At 38.8% G+C, this 14,917-nt stretch overlaps 1 pseudogene; it reads left to right on the top strand.

Annotated features, from left to right (window-relative positions):
- Positions 1 to 5,444: 5,444 nt before the first annotated feature.
- LOC109701385 (M-phase inducer phosphatase 2 pseudogene) lies at positions 5,445 to 14,672 on the top strand (annotated as a pseudogene).
- Positions 14,673 to 14,917: the final 245 nt, after the last annotated feature.

The raw sequence follows: 14,917 nt of genomic DNA, 5'->3' as shown, positions 1-14,917 counted from the left end.
GGACTAAACACAGAAAATGAAAAACTAAGTTAACAGACATGGTGTCGCTCTTTGCTTTTATCCAGAGCCCACTCCATAAATCAGCTAAAGAAGATACCCCTGGGAGCAGCAGAACATGGAGCTGTTCTATCCAAATGATGCTTGTGATTTCCTTCCTACCAACTCTTTTGTAAGAACAAAAGCCTGTGCAATGGGCATCAAGAGCAGCTTCAACTGAGTAATGCTTCTGAAAGGGAGACTGAGGGCTCACTAGATGAGAGCACCTTAAAAACAGAGGCAGAAATGGCAGGACCTCAAAGTGAACTCTCACCAGGGTCAAAGCCTGCTACCCAGTAAACCATAAATTCTATTTTTATTAAAATTTTATTTGCTTATTTGTTTACTTGTTTATTCATTTTGCAATGCTCAGGATTGAATCTAGGGCCTTGGATAAATCCTTCTTCACTGAATGCAAATATTTTGCAGCAAGGAGGGTAGAAAATAGCTAACTTAGCTTCACAATGTAACAAACTCTTCCTCCTTTGCACAATTTTCTTGGAATGAATTGTTTCAGTTCAAACTTCTGAGAAACTGAATTATTTTTATTTGATAAAGGATTAAAAATATTTAGGAAAATACCACATATTGACCCAGAAATTTTACTGGATATAATTTACTCTTTAAGAAATCAGATAATATTTTACATCCATGATTTTAAACAACAATAATTTTTGATGTTATAATTAGTAGGGTTCCAATCTTTTTAGATAATGAAAAATAGAGTTTATTTTAAAGAAGACATTTATTAAGTTACTAGTTTATTAAGTATTTTTTGACTGTCAGTGGGTTCCCTGTCTAATTTTACTATTTATTTTCTATACAAACTTGGGCAACTTATTTATATTTTTTATTTTTAAAACTTTCTCTTTTTCATTAACAAAATGAGGAGATTGGGTAGAGAATTCTGGACACTGGTCATTTTAGCTTTGAAAGGCTATCATTTTCAGAAGTTGACCAAAACCACAGAACAATGACCTGTCACTACCCAGACTTACCCCTCTTCTTCTGCAGGAACTTAGTTGGAGCCAGATGTCCACAGTAGAAGATGTTTCCTTAGAAGCAACATCCTATATCTGCTCCTCCACAGCTTCTTCTACTAGTTGAGTTGACAGCAGTTGTGTTGCCTCAGGGCTGAGTCTTTCCCATGCTGAGGCAATAATTGGGGTGTCTGAGTCATTAGCTACGACTGGACAATATCGCCTCACACATGCATGTGTGCTCTTGGAATGGACAAAAGCTGAATTCCAAATCCCTTCCTTCCATTAGAGAAATTGCTCACCAATAATTCTGCTGACCTCCAAGAGGCCTCTTCAGGTTGCCCTGCCTCTTCACCATGTTCCAACAGGCTAGAGGTGGTTCTGTGTTTTTTCTAAGGCTGTGTTCAGCTGGTCACACTAAGAAGACTTTTCAGGTTAATTAGGTACTTCAGGTGGAGTGAGAACCCTGCTGCTTAAGATGAAGCGTATTTGTGGGTGAGTTAGCCAGACTCCTCTGTTCAGTTTTAATATTAAGTTCAGAACTTAATAATGCATGTTTTGGTGCACTGGATTCATTCAGAGCTTTGCCTCTAAGAGTAAGCCTGCAGGGCATTTGGAGAGCACAGGGTGACAGTTATACAGAATACCAGTGTAGCCTCAAAACCAACCTCACTATGATGACAGTTTGCAGAACTATAATTCATGAATTAACTCAAACTGTTTTAAACACATTTATATTTCTGGACAAAGTTATCTTTGGAATCCCAAAGGTAGGAAAATGTAGGCTAATTATTTGGAGATAATAATTATTATCTCATAGGGTTAGCTTATAAAGATTAAATGAGTTACTATACATAAAGGCTTAAAACAGTACTTTCGGTAGGTATTACATACTGCTCTTGCTTATTAATGTGAAGTAGCAGTTTCTAAGTACATGAATATGAGGAGGTGGTGTATGATGTAGTGGGCTTTAATGTTAGAAAAGCCTTTGAGTCTTTACTCAAGGTATTTTCTTGTTATGTGATTTAGGACACATGCCTTTGAGCCTCAGTTTTGGGTCACAGAATGAGTGTATTAATGACTAGTTGAGAAATTTATTGACAATGAATAGGAAACATCAGGCATATAGTATTACTGGGAGATCTGTAGCTATGACTACCATTTACTCTTCCATTTCCTCTTTGGAGAAGTAGTTTGAGCTTCACTTTAGAATGGGTGTGGCTTATATAGGTAACATGGTGACATGGCTCTTCTTAGTGTGCAAAGACAACATTTCTCAGAAACTGATTTGAAAAATGACATTCACATTCAACCAAATCATGTTCTTGTTTCTTTGAGTGGTAACAATTTTAAAGGTCTCTTTCTTTTCTTGGGTACCCTCACTCTGGAAGAAGCCATCAGCATTCTGTGGAAAAGCCCAAAGCAGTCACTGGGACACCAGATGGAAAAGCCCATGGGGAGTGGAAGTGAAGCCTCCAGCCAGCAACTACAATTGTTCTCAGACATGTGAGTAAAGCAACCTTCAAATGGTTTCAGTTTCCAGCTTTAAAGTCCTCCAGGCCTAGATACTGAAAGCAGATAAACACCCTCTTCAACACAAAAGTAGACACCCAACTTCTTTCAATATGACCTTTTCAGATATCAGATCCATAAGATCCATAAACATAATAAATGGCTCTTTTATCTAAGTTCTGAGGAAATTTACTATGGAATCAAATAACTGGAACAAATACTTCACCTGAAAGATATTAAATACCTTGGACATACATGTAATGTGATTCCATTTGTGAAAAAATATTCAATCCAAACTATAAATGCTTGTGTGGATACCAGATATATAAATGTATGTACACATGTATATTAAAAGTATATGTATACATGAACATTATGTATGCTATTATCTGAATATTTGTATCTCCTGCTCCCAAATTTCTGTGCTCAACCTAAGTCTCAAGACATAGGTAATAAGAGCTGGACACTTTGGGGAGGTGATTATGTCTTAAAAGCAGAGCTCTCATATATGAGATTAATGTCCTTATAAACTAGGCTCCCAAGGGAGTTCATTCACTCACTCACTTTGTCCTCTGAGGACACAGCTAAAAGCAAGTTTCCATTAGCAGATATCCAACCACTTCACACCTTGATCTTGGATTTCCCAACCTCCAGACTTGTGAGAAATAAATATCTGAGGCTTATAAGCCATAGCAGTTTATGGTATTTTCTCCTACTAGCTATAACAAATTAAGACAGTGCATGTATGTATGTTTGAATGCATGTGTATGACTAAATTGTACATGCTCAAGTACCTAAACGATTGTCTAGAGTGTCACATAGTAAGCTGCAAAGTGTTACTTCAAGTGAGGGGAGAAAGAAAAGAGCAAACATAAGTAAGAGTTGAAACTTTAGCTATATATATTTCTAGATTATTCAAATTTTGTGTCACCAGTATTTTATTTAAGAGGAAGAGGAAATGATAAAGGGTAGGAGGAGAAAGGAGGAAAAGCAGCTAGACAGTTTTACCCAGAAGCTGAAAATTCTAGTTGCATCTATGAATAAAGAAAAAAGGAAACATACATAGGATGTGGGAGAAAAGAACAGCATGGCTGACAATCTTGATAGAGAATCAGGACCCAGATTCCCCAAAACTTATAACCAGACAAACTCAGAAAATTCATCTAATTCTAAGCCTCAAATTTCCTCACTTTAAAATGGGAATAATAGTTTATTTTTTTAGAGTTGCTAACAGGATACAATAAAATAAGGTATGTAAAGTCCCAAGCAAAATGCTTTAAACATACCTTGCTTTCAATGGAGAGAGAGGACGATTCTTCATCTTTTTATTTGAAAGAATAAAACAAAGACCATTGAATTCAGTGAGCAAAAAGAGAAAAGAAACAATTCAGGTGACAGGAACAATGCATAGTTCAAGCTACATAAAAGATGGGGCTGATTTAAGGAATAGTCAGAGGGTTAGAAAGGAAAATCTGAGCTGATCTTATGCAGAAATGTATGTACCATTGTGACTGATCCTTTCTTCCCAAGAAGCTCAGAAATATTCAGACAGGGTTCACACTTGTTTTGCAAGATGGAATTGTTGGTGCTGCAGAGTGGTGAGCACATGACTTTCTTGATTAAGGAATAAATTAAATTTCTTTTCCTCTTACATTTAAATCAGTACCAATAGCATTTCTTGGGTTCTGTCCACCTAGCAATAACACAGTAAATTCAAATGTAGGTGTTCTGAAAGAGACACAGTCCAAGGGGAGAAGGATACACTTGAAAAACCATTAGAAACACATGCAGAGTGTCCTTTGAAGGCTCAGTTCTCCCATTCCCTGTTCTGCCCTGAGTATAAGACCTATTCCAAAAGGTTGAATAAAAAGGAAGATGGGCTAATGATTTTTTTAAAAAAAAATCAAACACAGCTTTGCCCCAATAGCCCACCCATCATACTTTCAAATAAGCTGATCACTTACAGTAGAGGTTATTTAGAACAAAGTAGAATTCCAGAGTCCATTTATTTGAATGTATTTCCATTTCAATCACCCTGTTTCACAAGTCAGCTCTCCTTCCCGTCACATAAGGGTGAACAGATGTGATTTTAAGGACTTACTTCACAAACTCCTGCTCTAAAAAAAAAAAAGAAAGAAAGAAAGAAAAGAAAAAAGACCAGATCTGTCTGGATACAGTATGTATTTTTAGCCTTATGGATCACATGATTCAGAAATTAGCTCATTTCTGTTCCTAAGCATATGAGGGCATCATGTTCGTTGCCTTTCAATATCCTTAGTCATAGGTTTTTAGCTGAGTGAGTTTTCCTCCACTCTGTGTGTAAATAGATTAAAGCAGTCTGTCCAAGCAAAGAGGCAGAGATCAAGAAGATATTTCAGAATTTTTCGTTTCATTTGGCATAATTATTGGCATACAAAGAACCCCTCTAACATGAGTGGAACATCAGTTGAAGTTCCTTTTCCTGAAACTTGGAAAGGACAAACAGATCTGAAGAGAATCAAAAACATAGTTTCTGGTGCAATAGGTTCTTTTGGGACAAAAAGCACTTTATTTCAAATTATGAGCCAAGTCGATGGTTATTTTCTGCCCTGAAACTAAACATGGATAAAGATAATATACATAGTGAATATTTTAGTCATCTATTTGTTATTTCCAGTGTGTTATAAAAATAACAATAGCAACACAAGAAAGCAATAAACAAGGAAAAAACAATGTACCATGCTTTCTACCCCTAAGGAAAAGCAAGGGCATTATCAACCAATATGTCATATATAAAAACTAGTTATGGGGCCAAGCAGATGGCAAATGCCAATAATTTCAGCAGTGTGGGATGCTGAGGTGGAAGGGTTGTGAGTCAAGGCCAACACAGACATAAAAGTGAGCAAGACCCTATCTCAAGAAAATAAGCAAGGAGTGATGGCACACCCTGGAACCCCAACTATGCTGGAGATGGAGGAAGAATGGTGCTCTGAGGCCAACCCAGGCAAAAGTGAGACCCTACCTAAAATCTTTGCCACATTGTAATTGAAGGCACTCTGTTCTGCAGGACTGAGGAAGCAAGAGGTTTTCAGGGGAAAAAAATCCTCAATTCTACAGAACATTTTCTTGGAGAAACGGGTTTAAAGGGAGAGGGATCAGAAGAAAATGAGGCAAACAAAATAAAGCCAACCTTGTGCAATGGTAATTTGAAGGGTAAGAGAGAAATTGATGCATTTAATTATGATAACACCAGTTTGTCAGGAACACTAAACTCAACAAGAAAGTCCTTAATCATTACCATTGTCATCCCAGAAAAGTGCTTTCTCATAATTGCCTGTGTGACAGATATTGGAGGATCAAAAGCACCTGCAGACAGAAACCTCTGAATTCTCCTGCAACATTAGAGAACCCCCTGAACATGGTGCATGACCTCCAGCATGCGGCAATGTGTTTGTGTCTGTGTGTTGTGTGTTTTGTTTACCTGTGTACTAATTCCCCCATAACTTCTTTTGCTTAAAGAGTCTTCCCTTTCACATTCTAAAACAAATTGGAAATGCCCAATTTGCTCCATTGCACTTTCTCTTTCCAGTGCCTTCTGTTCCCTTTATTCCCCAGAAGGTTTTAGTCATCTTCATGGTCTGCTTCCAAGGGGACTGTGTTATTGACAACCATTCTCAAGCCACAGTTTCTTTCCAGCATGCCTTTCCACCCCTGCCTTCATCTAACCTCAGAATAGAAGTTTCTATACCAGTTGCATAGGTTGAAAAGTAGTTAGAGGCCACTAGCCTGGTCAAGACACCCACAGCTAGGACCCATGCCAGCTAAGAGGTCAGCCTTTAATTAGTCTCCTGTTAGCTCCTGCCACTTCTCCCCAACTCAGCAGTCAAACAACATGGCAGGCAGTTCACCACATACACAAACTATTCACCTCTAATGTCTTGCAATCCACTCTTCTAAACCAATAGCATTTTCCTGTTTCCTCCTCACTTCTCCCAGCACACAGTCATTTAAAAAAAAAAAAAAGCCTACAACTGTTAGGGTCCGAGAATCCTATTCCTTTGAGAGACAGAGAGTCACGCGTGAATGCAATCAACAAAGCAGAGTTTATTGGGCTGGCAAGCCAGGGTCAAGCTCCCACACAGACACACAGGTCCGATTGGGCAGACAAGACCCCGAGCCTCTTTAGGGAAGATCTTATATAGGCCCCTACCGGCCGTTACAGCAAAAGCCTGCACAGTACATAGCCAATGAGTTTGTAACACCACATACATTTCCAGCCTATCCATTTAAGAGTATATTACTTCTTAGCCTATAGATTCAAAGGTCAGTATTTGCACGCACGGTTACATTTAGCAAGCAGACAGGGCACATCTTGCACGTACATCTGGTCGTCTTTCGCAATCCGCCTCACATTCCTCACATTCCATATGCCCCCATCCTGTTTATCTTATCCTGCATGGGGCATCCTGTGCTGGCTTTACTGGTTTCTGCTATGGGGATCTGCTGGGGCAAAGGGCACATCCTTTCACAACTGAGCATTTAAATTGGGAACATTTATACAAATACCCATGCTATACTATCAGCATGGGGTGATAGTGTTGGAAAGTGCACAGTGGGCAAATATTGAAAGATCTTGAGTGTCAAAGATGTGGGAAATAGTTATATGCCACCCCAAGGGGAAATTAGTCAGAACAATAAGATGAGATTGAGAAAAAGCAAATATACACCGTATTATAAGAGAAGAATTGCTAGCCAAGGTTCAGTTAAACTATGGAGCGGCTTTATGGGGAAATGCCAAGAATGGTAGTAGCAGAATGAGGAGTATGTGGTCAAAATGCAGTATATGAATGCATAAAAGCACCAGAATGGACCTCATTACTTTGTACAGTTAACATACATTAATAGCAACAAAAGTTGCAGAAGCAGGAAATTGAAAACAAACCTAACAGAGTGCTCAAAATAAAGTAGAAGTAACATCTTATTTGAAGAGCCCAATTTTGTTAGAAAATGATGTTAGACTTCCCAGTTTGGACTACTATCATTCTGACTTTGACCAGGTGGGAAACTACTATTCATTTTCTGCATTTTGAAGAACAATTCCTAAAACTTGTGAGAAGTAAAACATGTCTTGCAGCCATCTTTCAAAGATATACTTTTCTGATAAAGTTGTGGTTTATCACAGAATGATAGGTTTTGTTGAGTTGTTGCTTTGTCTGAACTCATAAGATATTTGACAGTTAATGACATTTTGTCTTGTACCATCTTTGCATGCTATTTGTTACTTTTATACTGTTGCTGTTTTGTTTTTTAGCAAAGTAACAAGTTCTCTGAAGGCAGAAGACACTTTATTCCTTAAAACTTTTAACACTGGGCCTGGTACCAGTGGTTCACTACTCTAATCCTAGCTATTTGGGAGGCTGAGATCAGGAGGATCATGATTTCAGGTCAACCCATACAAAGAAAAGTTTGTGAGACCCACCTCAATGGAAAAAAAGCTGGATGTGGTGGTGCATTCCTGTCATGCCAGTAATAGCAAGAAGCTTAAAACAGGAGGATCACAGTTCAGGCTAACCTAGGCAAAAACCCAATCTCTAAAAATAACCAGAGCAAAAAGTGTGGAAGCGTGGTTCAAGCAGCAGAGCACCTGCCTAGCAAGTGTAAAGCCTGAGTTAAAACCCTAGTATACCAAGAATCTTTTAGCCAAATGTTATGATTCCTTGTGTTTATAGCTATGCACTCTTGGGGTATGGAAACTACTTGAGCATCATTTTAACTGTCCCTTATATATCTTCTTTCCCTAGATTCCTACCTGGTGATCTCTAAGTATTTGTTAAATGTCCTGAATGAATGAAATGATAGATGAAGTAACCAGAGTAAGCAAGTATCTTTGATTATGAAAAACTACACTTGAATTCAGAAAGTTTAAGCTGGTTTCCAACTTGTACCTGACATTGTTTAAAATGAGTTTAAATTAAAAAAAAAAAACTTACCCTCATACTCCTAATTACCTGATGTTCTTTATACTTTATCAAAAGGAAAGTGAAAGGAAATAAATTCTTTCTGCAGAGTTCCCTGGCCCTGCTTCTATCCTCTACAGAAAGAATTAATAAACCAACATTATTCCTGGAACTGGGTTGATATAAATTGATGGTTCTAGTACCCAAACCAAGATGTGGTGGTAGGATAAGACTCTGAGACCATAAATTTTTGTTAAGGGGAGAAACTATATTAATTCTATCACCACATATAACAAATAAAAAATTTTAAAAAATAGAAAAGAAAGAAAATTACATTTCTTTCACGGGGATGAATATAGACAAGGGAAGAAAGTTACATTTGTTCTTTTAAGTTATTTCTAAACCAAATGAAAGAAATTAGAATGTGTGTGTTAGAATGAAGGCATTTGCTAAAACAAAGGATATTGCATTGTTTATTCTCATTGCAAAATGGTTTTCTCTCTAATATGCAGAGGAATAGCACAAGATCCAGCAGAGAGCCCAGGAGAAAGGTCTGATAACTGCTAACATGGACAGATTGCTTCATCCTGGTCAAGTACTGTGCTAAGCTCTTTACCTGCTTATAATATGTTATCCTTGCAAGAGCCTTATGAGCTGTGAATTGAGTACTCATATTATCTCCATTTCACAGATGAGACTTAATAAGATTAGGTTGCCCAAGACGACAGTTAGTAAGCAGTGAAGCCATCATTCATACCCAGGTAGTCTGATTTCAAATTCCTAAATAATTCCTATTCCCACTTATGGCTCAAAGATAGGAAATCTGGAACTCAATCTCAATTTTATACCTGATCTAGATTTTGAACATTAAGCAGAATTTTAATAAGCCTGGATTGACAGAGGATGTTTTTGTTATTTGGGAAGGTCAACATAAATATGTATAGTGTGTGTGTTTAATTTTCTGTATATTGTTGTGTTTTGGCATCTTACAAAACCTTTCTGGGAGGGAGAGACTGCCCCCTCCTTAGGCTGGCCAATTCTTAGAGATAACAAAAAGGCCCAGCTGATAACATGCCTTTAATATGCAAAGTAATTGATCAAAAAATATGCCTCCTCTGTCTGGCCTTTGTACCCTAGAAGGTAATAGTCCTGTGTTTTAATCATCCCAATGCTGAGTGCCAAACAAATAAGGGCCAGCCTTACAGTTCAAAGCCCACCACAGACATTCAAAGTAGCCATTGCTAAGGTGTTTATCCTGCCTGACCTTCCCTTCCCTTGGAAATTCCAAAGAAGGCCTATCCTGAAGTCTCCCACAGGCTTTTGCCTCCTGTCTTTTGTCTTCTGAAGACTCTGTTGTCTTTCCCAAGTGGCCTACCTCCAGGATCTGGGACTATAATAAACTTTGCTCTCCTGAGTCTCTGCTTTGTCTCCTTCTGGGTAGCACCTGACTGGCTATCATATAAAAGGTTACCAAACAAGGAAGAAGTAAGAAAACAAAGATTTCCCAGGGTATAGAAGTGATCCAGGGGGACAAAACTACAATGTCTGTGTAGAGCAGAGACTGATAAACTGAGCCATGAGCCAAATCTGGCCCGCCACCCATTTTGTATAGCCTGCTATTAAAGGATGGTTTTTACGTAATTGATTGGAACAAAAATGAAAAAAAGAAAAGAATGGTATTTCATGATATGAGAATTATATGAAATGTGTGAAATGATATAAAAAATTTCAGTATCCTTTAATAAAAACTTTCATAAAATTTTTTGGAACACTACTATGTTCGTTTTGTGTTGTCCATGATGACTTTCAGAAAATTGAATAATTTTGGCATAAACTATAGCCAGCAAAGGCTCAAGTGTTTACTACCTGGCTCTGCATAGAGTCTACTGACTCTTGAACTGTAGAAGGATAGTTAAATAACAAGTAGTCCATGGGAATATGTTGATAATTCATCATTTCAAATGTACTAGATAATTTTGAAAGATTTTGAGACATAGGATCGCATAATCATTACACAAACAGTCCCCAAATGAGATAGCTTAACCTAGAAGTTTTTGACTGTACAATATACCTTTAGTAAAAGCCATATTTTGAATTTTGGGTTTTTTCCCAGGCTAGCAATGTGCAGAATGATCACCTTATGATACTGGGCACTGCCACAACTCCCAGTCCCTCAAAGCAATCATGAGAGGAAACAGCCAATACTCCACATCATATGATGTTGCTAAGCTGTGAAGTTTGGTGGGTTAGGTGTACTAAATGCATTTCCCATCTATACTTTCAATTTGCAGTGATTTTATCAAGTCATAATGCTATCACAAGTCAAAGAGCATCTATACTAGGTTTTTAAGCTTGCAAAGAAAAGTCTTTACCAGTTCCCCATGTAATGATAATTTATTGTCACAAAACAAAGCAAGGTAGCAAGACAACTTTCTCAGAGGTAAAGAGCTGGAACCCTGAATTGTCCCAGGACTTCCAAGTATCCAGGACTCACCATGACCTCAAGGGAAACACCAAGAGAGACTGTCTAGCAGGAAAGATTGAATATCACTGAATATTCTGCAAATTGTGGAGGCTGTCTTCCTGTATGTCACCCTATCCACAGTCAAGACAGTTGTAGGAGAGCAGGTACTGTTGTTCTCAGCACTCAGAACAATAGCCCAGCAACTGTAGAACTGCTTGAGAACACTTTTCTTTAAAGGAAAATATGAACACAGTAACCCCTGAGCACTTTAAGGATCCTTTCCCAGTGTTACAGTAGAGAGAACCCCCCACCCCCACACACACACCATGCACACACACTGGCACCGTCATCTTTGCCTAAAGGGGATTCACCCCTAGGCATCTTTGCTGGGGCTGCCCTGCTCTAGAATTCACAATTTCACTACCCATCCTGAGGACTCAAAGTATCCACAGAAAGATACAAGCTCTAGCTCTAAATTCTAATCATGTCTCCTAATAGCTTCATCCACTTTATTCTACTTTAACCACTACTTTTCCTGCAGCCTTTGGTGTCTTATTTTAGGCAGTTTTGTCATTTTCCAAAAGGAATAGGAATGAAGGAGAAAAGAGTAAAGGAAAGAAGGAAGGAAGGGCAGAAGAGAGTTAGGGGAGTGCAGGTGAGGGGAGAGAAAGAGAGGGAGAGAGAGAGAGATACCTTCAAGAGTGTTTCTCACCATTAGCAATGACAGGGCCATAGGTATCCGGTCATTTATCCTCCTTTGAAGATACTCATTTGTATCATACTTTGAATAAAACAGCAAAAGATTATCCTTTTAATAACTCAGTAAGTCCTAGCAGTTTTCATATCTGAGTTTTTTAAAGGGCTTTATCCTCTCTTCTGAAGCATTTAAACTATTTGAGAAGAGCACCCAAAACCCAAGTTTCCCAGAAACACACAGAGGGAAAGGACAAGTAGACCTGGTAAAGTAAACAAGGAGAGGACCTGAGAGAATTAGAGAGGATAGGTTCTAATTCTCACTCCATCACTCACTAGCTATGAGATCTTGAGCAAGTCAGCACACTTTGGAATTCCATATTGGTCACAAAAGAAATATGAATAATAGTCATATGTTAGCAGCTGGCTTTGGAGAGCTAACAAAAATATATTCCAGGCTTCAGAATTTCTCTAGTCTAGACAAATGTGAGTAAGCATGTAAGTGTAAGTATTGGAACAAATGTTACAGTGCTGCTCAAGGACAGGTATCATGGCAGGCCAGACTGATAAGGAGTTGGTTTGTGAACAATTTGGAATTGTAGGGTCTTGTAGGAAAAGGGAAGAGAAACCATTTTAACCTGGAAAAATGATGTGGAAAAAACAAGAGGGAAGCCAAAAAGCTTGAGGTATATTTAAGCAGTGGTGAATAAACTAGCAAGGCTGGAGCAGGCTGCATTAGCAAAGACATAGGAGATGGATGTAGAAAATGTAAATTAAAACTACATTGTCATCAGCCTTGAATCCCAGGGTTAGATCTTTGGAATTTATTCAGGAGGCAAAAAGCCATTAATTAGACTAGTGAATTGGCAATGGTAGGCAGTACAAATCAGGATGAGATGGGAAGCGGACAGAACTTACTATATGCTATTGCTTCACCCAACTAAGGATGAGATGAGAAGCTAAACTGGAGCCATGGTTGTACTGGCTACTTTGGAAGAACTAGGTCACTGATGAAGACATATAGAGAAAATGAAGCGCTTCTTTTTTGAGTTTGAGTGACATAAGGGAAAGAGCTATGTCATTGGAAATGGTAAAGACAGAGGATTCATAGTGGGAGGAAAAAATTAAGGCAATTTTCACTTTGTAAGGTGATGAACTTTTATGTTTGGAAAGAATTTTAATATATCACATGGAAAAGGACTTTGAGGAAGGAATGAATATGAAGGGGATTGGAGCCACAAAGAAAGTCAGGAGGCAACTATTTCTGAATATTTATCAGTTGAGTATGGGCTCCGAAAAAAGTATAAGAAAGGCTTACAGCAACCCATCAGGAAGGGAAACAGATTCCTATGGAACCTGAATAATGCAGTGAGAGAGACAGAACTCTCATATTAAGACCCTTGATGGGCTAAACTGACCTTCTCCATAGGTCTTCTACACAGGCAGCAATTGCAATTCAAGCTAAATATCTCTGGATTAGGCAAGTGGTGAGCCAAACCCCAAAGGAGTTCTGATTTATATTTAAATACAATATATTTTATTACTTTTCCAGAAATTTGACACCAATCTTCATTTTAAACTAGATAAAGCAGCATAATTTTTTTCTTTCAAAATGATTGACACTCAAAAGGTAATACCCTTTAAATTCCTCCAATTAAAGCAAATTTAATTTTAAGTTTAATTAAAGGAAACTTTAATTAGAAAGAAGATTAAATTTTAATTAAATTTCTCTAAAATCTTCATACCGGCCTTTACAGCTAATATTTCTGTCAGAAGCCAAATCCCTTCTTAATATTCTTAAATTCTATTCTAGCATTTTCTTTCACATTAAAACAGCATCTCACCAGCTGTACTTGCCACTGTGAAAATTATTCCCATCTTAAAAATACTGGAAATGCAACTGAGGAACCAAAGTCTCCCTGGGCAGAAAAGGAAAAACAACAGATTCTATTATTGATGAGATTTTTATTTTCAATCTCTTCCCAGTCCTTTCTGAGGCGATTAGGTATAGAGAGCCTGCTGTGAGTCAGTTGTGCTGTATCCACAACATCAGCAAATATTTACAGAACGCCTACTGTGTGCATGGCCCTGCACTAAGTTCCCTGTCAAACAGGGAAACATTGCTAAAACACTAACTCAGCGAGAGATCCCAGGCGACAGAGCCAGACCTACCTTGCAAGTTCTGGGCTGCTTTTGCATTCCCAGGCTCAGGAAGACTCATGAGGACTGGTCCCAGACCTTTCCACTGCTCCACCCTGCCTGATGTTAGCAGGGAGGATACTGGATTCAGAGACATGTCTTGGATTTAGACCAAAATCACTAACAAACAGCAATATTATTTGTGGCAAAACTCTAAATGCTCCATTGTTCACATTTCTTATCTGTAAAATGGATAATAAAACCCAAGCATGGTGTCCTAAGGATAAAATGAAATAACACATATAAGAGAAGCGCCTGACCATATTGGACAGTGATCACTGTTGACTGATCAGCAATTATTCCAAGGACTTCCTCCTCTCTCATCCAGACTATGGATGGCAAACACCAAGACCTCAAGTACATCTCACCAGAAACCTGGTACCCCTGCTGACCAGCAAGTTCAGCAACATTGTGGAGAAGTTTATGACTGTAGACTGCAGATACCTCTATGATTATGAAGGCAGGCACATCAAGACTGCCATGAACTTGCCCCTGGAATGGGATGCCTCGAACTTCCTGCTGCAGAGCTTCATCATGCCATATAACCTGAACAAGAGAATCATCCTCATTTTCTACTGTTAATTCTCATCTGAGCATGGGCCTCGATTATGCCAATTCATCAGGGAACAAGAACAAATAACCAACGACTACCCCAGCCTGTACTACACTGAGATGGATATCCTCAAAGGCGGCTACAAGGAGTTCTTCCCACTGCACCCAAACTTCTGCAAACCCCAAGACTATCAGCTCATGAAACATGAAGACTTAAAGGCTGAACTGAGGACCTTTTACCTCAAGACACACAGCTGGGCTGGGGATCAGAGCCAATGGGAGCTCTGTAGCCGGCTTTAGCACCAGTAAGGGGCCAACATCAATCCTGCCACCCACCTTGCCTTGCAGGGCCTTGGGGCCAGGGGTCCCATGGATCTGCAGGGCTGAGGGCCTGCTAGAGGCCCTATATGCTATCTAGGGAAAGATGGCATGAGTGTGCACACACACTGGGTGGAAGCATTTTGGTGATTGTGACAGCCTGCAGCAAGAATGTGTGTGTGTGTGTGTGTGTGTGTGTGTGTGTGTGTGTGTGTGTGTGTGTCTGT

The sequence above is a fragment of the Castor canadensis genome, chromosome 4, assembly GCF_047511655.1.
Source record: "Castor canadensis chromosome 4, mCasCan1.hap1v2, whole genome shotgun sequence".
NCBI lineage: Eukaryota > Metazoa > Chordata > Mammalia > Rodentia > Castoridae > Castor > Castor canadensis.
This window is presented reverse-complemented; position numbering and strand designations above follow the sequence as displayed.